The sequence below is a fragment of the Mya arenaria genome, chromosome 5 (assembly GCF_026914265.1).
Source record: "Mya arenaria isolate MELC-2E11 chromosome 5, ASM2691426v1".
In the NCBI taxonomy this organism is placed as follows: Eukaryota; Metazoa; Mollusca; class Bivalvia; order Myida; family Myidae; genus Mya; species Mya arenaria.
The window spans coordinates 70,611,352-70,626,770 of record NC_069126.1 but is presented as its reverse complement, the minus strand read 5'-3'; the positions used below and the strand labels follow the sequence as shown (position 1 = coordinate 70,626,770).

The 15,419-nt window shown below is 34.9% G+C and overlaps 1 protein-coding gene across 1 annotated transcript in view; it reads right to left on the bottom strand.

Annotated features, from left to right (window-relative positions):
* LOC128233929 (uncharacterized) overlaps nt 1-13,036 on the bottom strand; it is a 95,098-nt gene extending 82,062 nt beyond the window's left edge. The window contains exon 1 of the mRNA XM_052947810.1: nt 12,923-13,036. The gene's annotated coding sequence lies outside the window, so the exon portion shown is untranslated. The remainder of the gene's footprint in view (nt 1-12,922) is intronic.
* Nucleotides 13,037-15,419: the final 2,383 nt, after the last annotated feature.

The window sequence follows — 15,419 nt, the reverse complement described above, 5'->3', positions numbered from 1 at the left end:
TGGCTTCTGTATTTTTTTTCAGAAAAGTGTTACTGTCAGCAATTCGTTGTTGTTTTTGCTGGAGAGTGAGAACACATGAAATCCAGCGAGCACAAACCTTTCTCATGCCTAGCTGCGTTGTGATTATATCATGAACAGATGCAGTCCCAAGTCCAACTTTCAATGCGATATCCCGAACAGTTAATCTCCGGTCAGCTCTCAGTCACGTCGCAATCCCACCTGCTTTTTCTGACGCTGAGTTGGGACGCCCAGCCCTTGGATCATCTACTGCGTCATGCGTAGGGTCTATCTTGAATGTGTTGTACAACTCATTGATCCGAGTCCTAGACATAGCCGTAGTACCATACGTATTTTGGATCATAGATAATGTATCTTATCTGCTTTTACCCATCAAGACGCAAACATTTCTTCAGATTTATCAAAGGGGTCACTGTTTTTTTTATTTTTAATGTGATACTTGGGAAATAGATTTGAAAAGAAATAAATCATTTTAAATACGTTTCAATTAATAAAATGAAATAGAATTTTGATCTTTAAAACGCCGATTAATTAATGTCACAAAAATCGGAGAATTTGGTTCTATTTCTTTAGTGGTGATATCAACCATAGATCGTCGCTAACATTAGATCTGTGTATGACAAGATTCATGACTGCTCACCTATGTCTAATTTTTGTTTGTTTCAGTTTCAGTTTATTGGCAATATATGATAATAATTCTTTGTCATTAAACGAATTAGTACATACTTTTGGTATTGTTTGGTTTTTGAAAAACGATTTTAAGACCTACTTTAAGAATGTTTGACCTGTTAATACCCTGTTGTGCAGCCCTTGTTGTCACTGCTTGTGTCGAATTTCCAGTGTATATGTTAGTTGGCCAAGGGCTATTTAGAAAATTTATTAATGTGACCAATTATACCGATTATATGTTTCAATTGTAGATATTTATGTATGCGAACTGGAGCGTTACTGCCGCCGATCTGATTCTTTTTTACTTTGAGATGTTAATGCAATTCCGTTGTGCTGTCCACTGTTTTTCATTTATTTGATTTTGATAAAGCCATTTAATATGAATATTTTCACACGTCAACGCGGCAAAAGAATGTCTAATCTATGCTTAAATACTTATAACTGTCGCCAAATTACTGTAAACACATAGTACCCCATTTTGCATCTATTTGATAAATACACATAATAGTAATAATTCAATTGTTTATGTATTTAACAATAGCTCTTATGTATATAAACTATAATGAAAGTATAACATTGGTTATTTTTCTGTTAATTCCGTAATTTCAGTCATTTGCCCCAAATTTTCACAAGGGCATTTAAGAATGAAACATACGTGACCATAGTTATAAATGACCACATGCCATAATACATTTATTATTTTATGAAACATAATTCAATCAGGCTAAGATAGCATCGTGCAGACAAAGATACTTTGATAAATGTATATTGATAAGCTTTTTGACTGACTACAATGTTGAAATGAAACAAACGTTACGAAACATACGTTACCAAGATACTTTAATATGGCCAGAATGTTAATGTACGAATCGCGTACGGGTTTAACTATTCAGTGGCGTCACCAACATAATGGCTCCGTTGTTTCGAAAGGGCTTAATTTTCCAATTTTGATTATTATCGTAACCAGATGATTACATATTTACCATTAAATACCACCGTGCCAAGTATGAGTTTATTATTCACTGAACATTTTGTTTGATATGTTTTTATGTGTTTTTTTTTGAGGATTACTGAATGTTTTATATTTTAACATTTCGAACTCATTCAAGTACACCCACGATGCTGGTTCGTCTCAAATACTGAAACATACGTTACTAAAAAGTAACGTATGTTTCAACGAACAAATCTCTGTCTATGGTTAAAATGGTTTGAGATAATTCTTATATTTGGGTTTAGAAATACTGTTTTAGGTTTAGTTTCATATTTTAATAAGGTTATTTATCATTGGAGGCATGCTTTGATATATTGTTGAAAGTGCAAAAGCTTTAAAAATTCAGTGCTTTGCAAATTTGTTGCTTATAGTCTTCTGAAAAGGTTTGAAAGTACCGACAAATTAGCTTAATACAACAATTAAATGCCACATATATGTGACCTGTTAAACTCGTTGATATGTTACTGATTTTAAACATTAAACATACTACAAACATTGACACATTTTGGTAACGTATGTTACAGAATGCCGCTTTCACGAGCAGAGATATAGAAGAGATACGGGGAACGGAAGAAGTTATCAGAGGGTGAATCATTACTCCAAAAGGAGCGCAGAAGACAACGGAGATATTATAAACCAGTAACGCAGCTGTCGGCCTCAGAGAGAAAGAAACGAAATGATGACGCGTGTGCAGAAACACCGCCAAACACGGATGGTAAACAGAAATAATGATGACGATCTAGATGAAATGAATGATAGTTCAAGCGGATATGGAACTCAAGAGTCACTTCCAAGGCAATTGATAGTAAGATAGCTTGCTTGGAGGAATGGGCCAAGGAAGAGATAAAGTAAGGCCCTTAAATCTGCAAACGTCAAACTTAGAAAGGTTATCAAGAATAATATTAAAACAAAAAAGAAAGGTCAAAACCAAAACGCAACAGTGGCATCCTGACACCAAGACGGAAAACAGCGTTGTTCATGAAATCTTCTGAAATTAAAGGAGAAAAGGCTGGAAAGCGGCTCTTGTTTTGCAATGTATTGTTGCATCACATGAAATCAGAGAAAGGCGATAGAGGCCGCAATACGAGTTTGTATAGTACAATTGCCGGAGATGTAATAAAAAAGTACAAGTGCATTTCCAAGCTCGCTGTAGAGCTTGATGTAAATAGAAACAAATTGTCAGAAGTCTATATGAACGGTGTGAAGTTTGCCAAAATAAGAAGACGGAGAGTAATACTTAAGCTACAAGAGAGTGTCACCAAGTTCTTTGAAAGGGAAGACAACTGTAGAATTCAGCCGGGTTAAAGGGATTTGACGAAATGCGAAGAAGGAAAGGTCCAAATCCGGGTCCTCACTGATTATTTGGCAAACTTACACCAGAAGTATGAAGCCGAACTCCCAGATAACAAGTAGTCACAATCAACATTCTGTCGTATGATACCAAAGCACGTTCTTCTCACCAGTTCCCTGAGACGAAATGTATGTTTGTGCACAAAACACCAGAATAAACCTTAAACTACAAATGCTTCGAAAATCCGGAATGGCCTTTCCCCAAAATTCAGAAAAAATTATTGGAAAAGAAATCACAATTGGCCAGTCGACAGTTGCCGACGACGGTTATCTTCTCTAAATGGAAAAGACTAAAGTTGGAAAACAACAAGAAAAAAATGAAATAGTGAGCGAATCTGTGGACAGAAAGAGATTTTATGAAGATTGGTTGAAAGAGGTTGCAGCGTTTAATGTACACTACCATACCATGAAAACGCAATACAAACAAACCAGGGTCATCAAGGAAGCCCTCCCAGAAAATGAAATAATAATACATATGGATTTCGCAGAAAGTGATTCCTGCAAAACAGCTGACGAGATTCAGTCAGCATACTGGAATTCTACTCAGGTCACATTACACCCATTGGTGATCTACGTCCGGGGAGAGGACGGAAGTCTACAACATAAAAGTTATGTTGCAGTGTCAGGCACCCTGTCACATTCGCCAGGTACTGTTTTGGACATTATGCACAGATTATTTGAAAAGGAGATAAATTTACCTGGTTGTATCGAGATTCAGCATGTCTACTACTGGACGGACAGCCCCATCTCCCAGAATCGCAATAGGTACATTTTTAATGCCGTCATCAACCATGAAAGTGTGTACGGTTGTCACGCTACGTGGAATTATTACGAGTCAGGACACGGAAAAAAATGTTTGCGATGGGCTTTGGGGTACCGTAAAGCGACTAGCGGACAAGGCGGTTCGCTCGAGAAAATGCGCAATACAAGATACAGCCGATTTCATGAATTGGGCAACGACTTCTACCATGAAAGGTGTGAAGTTTTACTTCGTCACAAAACATGATTGCGAAGTCATGACAGGTAAACTACAACAAGTAGAGCTACAACCTGTTAAGGGCACATTACAGCTTCACGCAGTTAAGATAAACAGTGATGGACAATTATGTACACGAGCAACGTCATTTTAATGCGATGAATGTGTTACCGGCCGTATGTGTGACTCATAAACTGTGATTGGCGCACATAAATCAATCAGTACAAACACTGAAAAATCAAGTTGACCAGCCACAACGTACACTGCGGGAGTTTTCATTGCAGTTGTAAATGAAGGCGACTGGTATATTGGCCAGATTTAGAAGATAGATCACGGTGACGACTTTCTTGACTACAATGTTACCTTCATGCAGAAAAGGAAAGCCTTGTTCCAGTGGCCCAACACCAAGGACGTGTTGTGGCGAAAGAAATCACATATCCTATGTAAAATAAGTCGCCCATCTGCTTCCGGAAAGTCTAAGAAAATGTAAAAGTTAGCAGAGTCGGAGATTGATGAAAATGAGAGAAGATATTCGACGTATATCGAAATGTAACATACGTTACAGCAAGCACACATTCTAAAACACATTTTCAAAGGCACCATAGATTGAAATATGTTGTATTGTTAGCGATCGATATAAGCGATTTGGCTGTGTCTCCTGACTGTATCTGTACATAATATGGACAGCATACACGCACGTCCGCTTTTAAAACGAGACTGATGTAAATACCGATACTTATGCCCCTATATTCAATTATGTTTGTGATGCATTGATAACTATTTGTAAATCTTACTTTATGTATGACATTGTAATGTAATGCAATCTGTATTAGTGTTGTGCCGATGATCGATTATAATCGACAATTGATCGAAAAGGCCTACGTCGGTGACAATCGATAGTGAAATTAGAACAATCGATTATAGAAACAATGGACGTAGCCGCTACCGACTTATTTACTTAGTTCTGTTTAATGCTAGTTTATGTTAAAATGCTAAGGTCTTTATCAAGTCAGTAAGTCACTACAGTACGTTATTAAAAATGTCTTTGTAATTTAACTGCTAAATGATTGGTTCTCAACTTCTCATGTTTGTGGTTTAAAAGTGGTTTTTAAAACATGTTACCGTTTTCTTCTAACCATGTAAGAATTTAGTTGTTTATGTTACACATGTATACAATACTAAATGCAAAACAATAATTAGAGTTCTGTATGTAACTTGTAAACTCTAAAAGATAGTCGCTTTCTGAATAAATAATGGAATTTATATAAAGAAATGTACAAACAATGTTGTAAGGGAACATTGGTGCTGAAAACTGGTGCATGCACTGTATCTGTTTGCCTTAAATATGATGAATAAAGATAATTAAATAAAAAATAAATCGATTTATAATCGATCATTGATCGGTTTCATAAACCGATTATCGATATTACTAGTAATTTTTCTGTCCGATTCCCAACATTAACCTCTATTGACTGTCTGGTAATGTATAATGCAGTATGGTCGTGAAGCTATTTCACTGATATTGAATGTTAACGTGAACTGAAACATACGTTACATGAGGAAATCAATTGCACAATTTTCATTTAAACTCTTGAAAGACCAAATAATATAGTCCCATCAGTATAGATAGTTTGAAATATGAACAAACACAATTTAGTATCTCCTAAACACTTTGTTTTTTTTGGAAAACTACAGTTTTGTATAATAATTATTACTATTTACAATTGCTACACGAAATTAATGTTATGTAACTATGAAAACATTAGCAACTGGTATTCAAAATCATATAAACGATATTGGTATGTTTCAGAACAAACTAGAGATTGCTTTTTTGGAAAAGCGCTTGTCTCCCCTATTGTGTGGTCGTAGCTGAGAAAAAATAAATGATGGACATGAACATTGTAATTTTGGACTGGAGACGAACCAACAGCAAAGTTTGGTTAATTCAACCGTATTAAAAAGTGAACATCTACTGCATAAGATCCTGGGTGGAAGAGTTCTTTAGTAACTCAGTGGTAACCGTTTCTTCACCTCAAGTCACGGCAACCTTGACGTTTGACCTACTGATCTCAAAATCAATATGGATCATCTACAAGTCATGACCAACTAGCATACCAAGTATGAATGTCCTGGGTGCAAGCGTTCTTTAGTTACTGAGCGGGAACCGTTTCTTCACCTCAAGGTCACGATGACCTTGACCTTTGACCTACTGATCTTAAAATCAATAGGTGTCATCTACTAGTCATGACCAACTAGCATACCAAGTATTAAGTTCCTGGGTACAAGCGTTCTTTATTTATTGAGCAGACCCATTTTAACGCTTACGGTCACCGCCAATATATTGTTTTTTACCTGAAGGTAACCTTGTCCTGTAACCTTTTGATCTCAAAATCAATAGGAGTCATCTACTAGTCATGAACAACAAGCATACAAAGTATGAAAATCCAGGACCCAAAGAATCTTTAGTTATTGAGCAGAAACCGTTTCTTCACCCCAAGGTCAAGGCGACCTTGACCTTTTACCACGTGATCTCAAAATCAATAGGGGTCATCTACTTGTCATGACCAACTAGCATACCAAGTATGATGTTCCTGGATGCAAGCCTTCTTTAGTTATTGAGCAGAAACCGTTTCTTCACCTAAGGTCACGGTGACTTTGACCTTTGACCTACTGATCTCAAAATCAATAGGAGTCATCTACTAGTTTTGTCCGACTAGCATACCAAGTATTAACTTTCTGGGTACAAGCGTTCATTAGTTATTGAGCAGAAACCATTTTTAAGCTTAAGGTCACTGCCAACAAATCGTTTTTTACCTAAAGGTAACCTTGACCATTTTATCTCAAAATCAATACGGTTCATCTACTATTCATGAACAACTAGCATACCAAGTATGAAGTCTGTTGTTTACATTTTGAATCCAAAATGGCGGCTGTCACATATTGTATTTGACCTAAATACAACCTGTTTTCGACCATGACCTTTAACTATACTTCACAACAAAAGTTTGTGCAATATATTTTTATTTTTAATTTGTTTAACTTGTTTTAACTGTTTAAAGCATTTTTTTGAATAAAAGTAAGTAAATGTTTACATATTTGCCATACAGTCACTTCATAGTTACGTATCACCACAAGAGGGGCAAAGGAATGCATCATCCCTTTTAATGGCTTTCACATGGGTACACAATGATAAATTCACCCATCATGAACCCTGGCATCACTGGCCCAACTCTGAATGAGCCTCTTATGACCTGTCTAGGCTGCAATACAATGTATGTATAATGTTATGATAACTGAGAGCCCAATTATATTTCAAAATAGTAACCTGCACATAAATTTCATTAATTTTAGAATAAGCAATATACTTTATTTTGATGACCTTTTAATGTTGTGCACTATACTTAGAAAATGATGAGGCATAAGTTTTAGGCTCTGGTAGATATGTAAAAACTGACAAACAAAACAACACCATTTAAAAGAAGTATTTTACACGTGAAATCATTTTAAAAGAAGGGTTTAATTTTGCATTAATTAAAAATGACTAATTGGTGTTGTTTCATTGACAACTAAAGTGTTTTTAACACTAGCATTCACATTCTTTTTCAAATGAACTTTTCTGACTTTTCCAACCAAACTCTTATATTCTAATTACAGGTTGACATGTTAAAAGGACTGTGTCACAGATTGGCACCAACAAAGTTTTTTTTGTAACGAATCTCAGGACAATTATCTAATATAATCTGTTACGCTTTGTTATCATAATTCTAAAAAAAGTACCAAAATGAAAAAAAAAATTGTGTCGGAGACCGGGTTCGAACCCGCGTCGCCAAAATTTAAGTTCAGCGTCTTACCCACTGAGCTATAAAGGCTTATTCTAATTGGGTGACATAATTAAGCTATACACCTACCTCGGTAATATCATGTGATAACACCGACTAGCCGATCACGCATTAGGAACGAATTCTACCTGATAGACATACCCAGTAATCTTTTTTAATGGAAAAATACGAAATAACTGCTAAACATAAATAAATTGTAAACTATGTGGTACTTCAGTTAGAAAGTTTTAATGCATTGCACACATCGATGCCAAGTTAATGTCATTTTCGACAATTTTCTTTTTTTTTTCGAAATTTTATCATCTGTGAGACAGCACCTTTAAGACCCTCGTTCGGACGATGGTGTTTTCATAAAGCTCGTAACTAACATATTTTTTACCAATTGTCTCCAAACATCTTGCATTCTTCTCAGATTATAATTATGTTTCAGAAAATGTACGGCCATCAACAAAATGGATATTTTAAGACCCAAAATCCGACTTAAATTCATTGACTATGACACTGATTTTCACTTAAAACGTGTATTTAACATTACGACAAGGACATATGTTGGTCCGTAATTACGAATACTGAAAGTAAGGTACATGAAAGAAAATTGAAAATTAATACTGGAAATGAACAACAACGGTGCGTCCCACTGCCCTCTCCAACCACCAAGAAATACAGCATACAACCCACTAAAACACAATGCAGTTTTGAAGCAACTGCGTAAGACCCTCCTCGCATGCTCTTCTTTTGTATGAAATGAAAGGGGGTCCCGGGTTTTAGTCACCACGACCCCCACCCCCAACCCTCCTCTGACTTCTCCACCCCTCTCCAACCTCCAACAATTACGGAATTTAACATTCGAACACAATAAAGTATTAAATCCGGGCGTTATATACCTATGAAAATGAAAGGGGATTTCGGTATTTACCAGGATTTCGGTAATTCCACCGACCGAACTGTAAACAAATATCAGCTACTTCACGGTTACCCGGACCTGATTCTGTCCGGACACGAGGAAAGTTTGCTCGCGAAGAATGTGTAGCATGGAAATATACCTCAATATATCAATAAAAATGCGAAGTTGATTTTTGATGTTTTGATTCTAGGTCAACGAAATTCAAAACATATGGTAAATTCAGAACTAAACAAAAGAAATCCGCGCAGTCATATAATCAACGAACAAATGAACAATTTGTTGTGGCCTTATTCAGAGTTGCACCTTTATTTTGCAAATTCGATGAAACTGAATGTATTTTATAATACATGTTACTCAAATGGAAAAATCTCAGGAATCGTAAAAATTATTTCATAACATTGATATTTTTTTTTATACAAGTGGGACCCCCTACATATTCTACCAAATGAAGAGTGATTTCATTTCATCATGATACCACTGTTATATTGACTGGATTCTGATTGTTCCTGTTTCATTATTCCCTTAGGATACAGTTCACAAGCGAAAAATACAACTTAACTCAGTAAGTTTATATGCATACAATGTATTTACATTGTTCCAATAGTTTATATTGTATGAAGACAGGAGTGATAGCCATATATTACTAATATGATAAACAAAGGAATAAAAGGTAAACTCATAAACGTAATACTGTCGATGTATTCTAAACTCAAAGCTCATATAAAATTAGATAATTCTGGTGGTCTTTTTGATGACGTCATAACAAATGATGACGTAAATACAAAAAAAGTTTATGCTACTGAGGGTTTTAAGTGTAATATTGGGACAAGGCAGGGAGATTTATATTCTCCAATTTTATTTAATCTTTTTATCAATGATCTATGTCAATATCTTAAAGATAGTTGTAACCAGGGTGTTTTTATCACGGACAATATTCCTGATATACACTGTTTACTGTACGCAGATGATGTGGCAAATTGTGCTGATACTGCCATAAACCTTCAACGACAATTAAACGCTATCTCCAACTTTTGTAATGAATATGGGATGCAGATTAATCTGAAAAAAAACTGAAATTATTGTATTTAGAAACGGAGGCCCATTACGCCAGTATGAAAATTGGACACTTAATGGTAACATCGTCAGAATTACATCGATGTACAAATATATGGGTTTATTGTTTACTCCAACATTATCTTGGTCTGCAGCGAAATCCAAATTAGCAGCTCAGGCAAGGAAAGCCATTTTTTTCAATTAAAAACTATCAGTTGTCATTTGGTACGTTTAATCATAATGAATTTTTTAAACTTTTTGATACAATGGTCTCCCCGATACTGACATTTGGCTCAGAAATTTGGGGATTCAAGGAATGTAATGAGATTGAAAAAGTACAGCTTTTCTTTTGTAAATATTTTCTCGGAGTTAAGAGTTCTGTAAATAACTGTGTGGCTTTAGGTGAATGTGGTAGATTACCAATGTTCAATATTTATGTCTCGAAATGTGTAAAATATTGGTGCAAAGTATTACAAATGCCTGAAAATAGATTCCCTAGAAATTCATATATTATGATAAAAAATCTGGATAGTTTAGGTAGGCGTACTTGGGCAACTTATATAAAAGAAATATTGTTTACATATGGCTTTGGGTATGCTTGGATTGCCCAGGATGTGGGAGATATAAATATATTTATGTGTCATTTTAAAATAAGAATTGCTGATTGTTGTAGACAAACATGGCTTGGTGATGTAAATAATTCCTCACGTTGTGATACTTATAAATGCTTTAAGTCTTTATTGAATGTTGAAAGATACCTTAATATCAGTTTACCGTTTCCTGTACGAAAATCATTGGCAAGATTTAGAACATCTAGTCATAAACTTCATATTGAAATTGGTCGATTTTTTTGTATTGATAGAAATGATCGCTTTTGTACTTATTGTTTATTGGATAAAGACATACTTGTTATTGAAGATGAATATCATGTGTTTTTTAAGTGTTCAAGATTTAATGACATCCGGGAAAATTATTTGTTCTCTTGGTATCGTGGAAATACTGACATTTTTCATTTCTATAATATGATGGCATCGGAAAATGTTACCCATATTAAATCCATTGCTCTTTACATTCATAAACTCATGTTAGCTATAGATAACACTTAACTTGTTAACCAAGAGACACAACTCTTATTTAGTTACATATATGCATTTTGTTATATTTGATTTGCATTGTAACATGTATTATGGGCTGGAGGCCTTTCATTGAATAAACTTTCGTTCGTACAGACACGAACATATTGCGACAATGTTATATAGGAAGTCTGAAACAACCAAACAACTTTATTTCTTGAAATGAGAAGATTAATATTTTTCTAGAAAATAAGAATATAAGTTATGTCAAAATAGATCGTAAAATATTGTCTCCCTCTCTCAGGAGCCGAAACCTACTGCCATAATGCCATTAATTATACGGATGTTGACGTGTGTACGCGGCAAGGTAGTCTAAAATATAAAACGATCAAAAGGTGGTTCTTCTTATCCCTAAAGGCGTTGCTATTTAAACAAGAGGGCCATGATGGCCTTAGATCGCTCACCTGAAAAACGGTCTATAGCACAGACCGGTTTAGATCTGTAGGACCATTTCGACCCTCATCTGGCACAGATCCAACAGAATCTGCAAAACTGCAGCACGTGCAAACAACCGCTAATAGGATAAAATCAACATGACCAACAGATGAGGAATCAGATGGTTTATCCCTCCATCACTGTGCCATCCTTGACGTTCACGAAATTTATACTGAATAGTGATAACTGAATTCTGTGACCTAGTTTTTGACACCAAATGACTCATTTTTGAACTTGACCTGAAAATTATCAAAACAACCTTTCTGAGAAATTTCCAGGATATTTGGGCTGAAAATGTAGCCTCTCAATAGTTTACAAGGTTTTTCGCTACTAGGGCGCTGTGACCTAGTTTTTGACCCCAAATGACCCATAATCAAACCTGACATAGAAATCATCAAAACAACCTTTCTTACAAATTTCCAGAATATTTGGACTGAAAATGTAACCTCTAGAGTGTTAACAAGGTTTTTCCATATTTGTGCTCTGTGATTTAGTTTTTGACCCAAGATGACCCATATTCGAACTTGACTTAAAAATATCAAAACAACCTTTCTGACAAATTTCCAGGATATTTGGGCTGAAAATTTGTAGAGTGTTAACAAGTTTTATTTATATTTTTGTTCTGTGACCTAATTTTTGACCCGAGATGACCCAAATACGAACTTGAGCTAGCAATAAACGAAACAGCATTTCTGACAAATTTTCAGGATAGTTGGGCTTAAAATGTTTCATCTTGAGTGTAAACAAGGTTTTTCCATATTTGGGCTAGTTTTTGACCTAAGATGACCCATATTCGAATTTGTGCTAGAATTAACGAAAAAGCATTTTTTTACGAATTTCCAGGATATTTGGGCTGAAAATCATCCGATATTCGAACTCTTCCGAGTAATTACTGGGACCAACATCCTGACCATTGAGGCAAAAATGTGACCACTAGAATGTTAAAAAACTATGTGTGGACGGATGACAGGCGACAGACGACGGACAGTCATCGATCCTAATAGCTCACCCTCAGCCTACGGCTTAGGTGAGCTCAAAGTAACAAAAAACAGTCCAAATTAGCAAAGAACCTCATCAAACACGTTACCGTCTATATATATTTTCCTCTTTTTATTTTAATATAGAAGCAAAGGTAATTAAATACGCCCCAAATACACCATTTCGGACTAGAAATTGTTCTAAATCAATCTGTAAATACACCTAAGCACACAGCAAAAAGATACCAGACAAAAGAAAATTTATTTCACGCCGGATATACATAAATTACAACACTAGTTTGCAGAGCTATTTTTTCGACATATTTTCCAACACTTTGAACCAAATAAAGATCGCTTCTGAAGGAGGGCGCACGTCAAAAGGTTAATCCCCTAAGTAACGCACCCTCTAACGTCAAATCAAGGGTCCGCCCCTGATATTATTAGAATCAAGTAGGTATATAATCACATTATTTAGTGGTTTTGATTTGGAAATACCTCCGTCTTCGGCCTAATATGAAATTTCCTAAATAATAACAGTATTATACATACAGTTTAAATTACGTGTTTATCAACTTACCTGTTGGTCAAAAGTATATCTTCCTAACACATAATATGCTTGCATACATTGTATTGAATATACCTGTAATATAAATGGCACTAGAAATCTACAATTCAGTCTGATCTGTTTCAGTTATCTACGGTGTACAAAAGGATCCAAAAGTCCAAAATGTACAGTTCGACCATAATATCTGGATGCACCAATAAATGTATGTAAAGAGATTATAAGTGCAACCATGAATTATCGTTGCATCCATACCAGTTTTAAGTGTATATGTGTGCATACATAAAGTTCTATTATGATGCACCTTAGAAAATAATTAAGGCAGCCATTTGTCGCCATATAAATTATGCATCCACCAACGGCTATTTTGTTTTTATCCCACAAATAAAACAAGACGAATGTTGATGTAAGGCATCAAAGACGCGGCTGAGTGGGTTTTATTGAATATAAATATATATCTATTGATGTTCATGACATAGCGGTACATTGCATGCCATTGTATGGAGAAAACAAAATTTTGCCCGTGGTGAAAATGTCCTAAAACACCTCTTACCATAGTGAGTTTTCGCGTTTTCTTTCCCCGCAAAAAGATGGAGGAGGATGCTGAATCGTTGTGTCACGTTTAAAATATCGATACCCAATTGGCGCAATAAAGTCATGTGACACTATATACAATTGTTAAAATTCCGATAAACACGGACATAGCCGAACTATGACGGTTTAATCAACTTTCTAGATCGTAGTTACTCGGTCGTCTCCGGCATGCGTACATTATTTAGACTGGTACCTTGCATTATCATCGATAAAATTATTGGTGTCGGGTCGATTCGGCCGAGATATCATTTCGGCCTGATCCTTTTCGGCCTACTTTTATTCATTATTGTTTGTTTTAAATCGTGTGAATTACGCTTTGAACTTTCATTTTATATCAGTTAAATTTAAATCGTGTTAATTTCGTTATTTCGACTTAGATTTATTTGTTAGTAAATCATGTGAATTTTATATCACTTAAATTTAAAATAGTCAATTAATATCGTAATAAGGCACTTATATATGTTATCAAATGCATAATTTAAACTATTATTCTCAATATGCCCGTAAATTCTCACATGCTTATTTACTACCACAGCGTGTATATAAATCGTTTTCACAGAAAGTAAATTTCTAAAATAACGAACTCGTATGACCGGCGACCAGTCAATACAAAAACACAGAGAATAACTTTTTTAATTTCATGTTAACACGCATCAAAACGGTTATTGACTACAAATTTTCAGTAAAGTTGAATAAGAGTTGATATCATTAACAAATCTTCTTTTTTTCATAACTAAAATTTATCCGTATACACTTCCCCATTGACAATTGCAAACATGTATCCAGGCCGCGTCTAATAAGCATCCTGTACAGTACAGCCTAGCTTGTACAATTTCGAGGATTTCGACATTTAAAGCCGTATTTAAATATATACGTGTGAACTTTAAAATGTGCTGCCACAATCACCAATACTTTGTAACGAATTTTGCTACTAAATGCTCTTTATGCTTATAAGGTACAAGAATCTTTATTTAAAGTCGTGTAAATGATTACAAGAAACATTATCTATTTTCCGACAAACATACACAAACTAACAAAACATAACAGTCATGACTGAACTGCATGTTGACTTTGAAATAAAAACATATTATTTTGAATAGGTAACATAATTGAAAAAAATAGTTACAAAAGCGGTTTCTTTTAATAACCATATAGACAATAACAAAACGTCAGGTGGATTAGAGTACTGTTTACAATGATAACATCAACTCTTTTTCATGGCTGTACTGCTAGTCAACACGCACAAACTTTCGCTAGTTGACATACCACTGTAAAATGATTTAAAGGGTGTAAATTTAGGACAATTTAATATTTTACATTTTAAACAACAAATTTGTAAGTAGCATTATGTGCATTAAAATTACAGCACGATAAAGTAACAGCTTGTTGGTAAACAAATTCCCTTTCTGGTAAGACAATGGTGCTTTCTTATTTGAAACATCATTGAATGATAGTTTATTGTTCACATTTATATACAAATAATTTATTTACATCAATAATTTGTTAAAAACAGATAGTTACATTTTGCTCGGATTTGAGTCTTGACATTCGATAAAAGAAAACCACTAATACTTATTCCCTAATGAAAGGATCGTTTTGATTGGTCAAAGTAATCTTGTGACCTTTTGTACACAATAGGGATAGTAAATTATCGTAAAGTAAACCGTGAAACTGCAACACGATGATATCTTCGTTACGACTATGTTGCAACAATAACGTTTAAATTATGTATTTGACAAATCGCGTAATACCGATCACTAACTAATTAGCGAGTGAGTATTCTAATATGTACTGGAAACGCTATTTATAGCGCTCAGTTTTATTACCAGTGACATGCGGGTTGATTAAGTCTTGATTGCCAACTTTGGACAAATCCAGTGTAGCAGAAGTGAAATACATGTTGATATTGTCTATAATA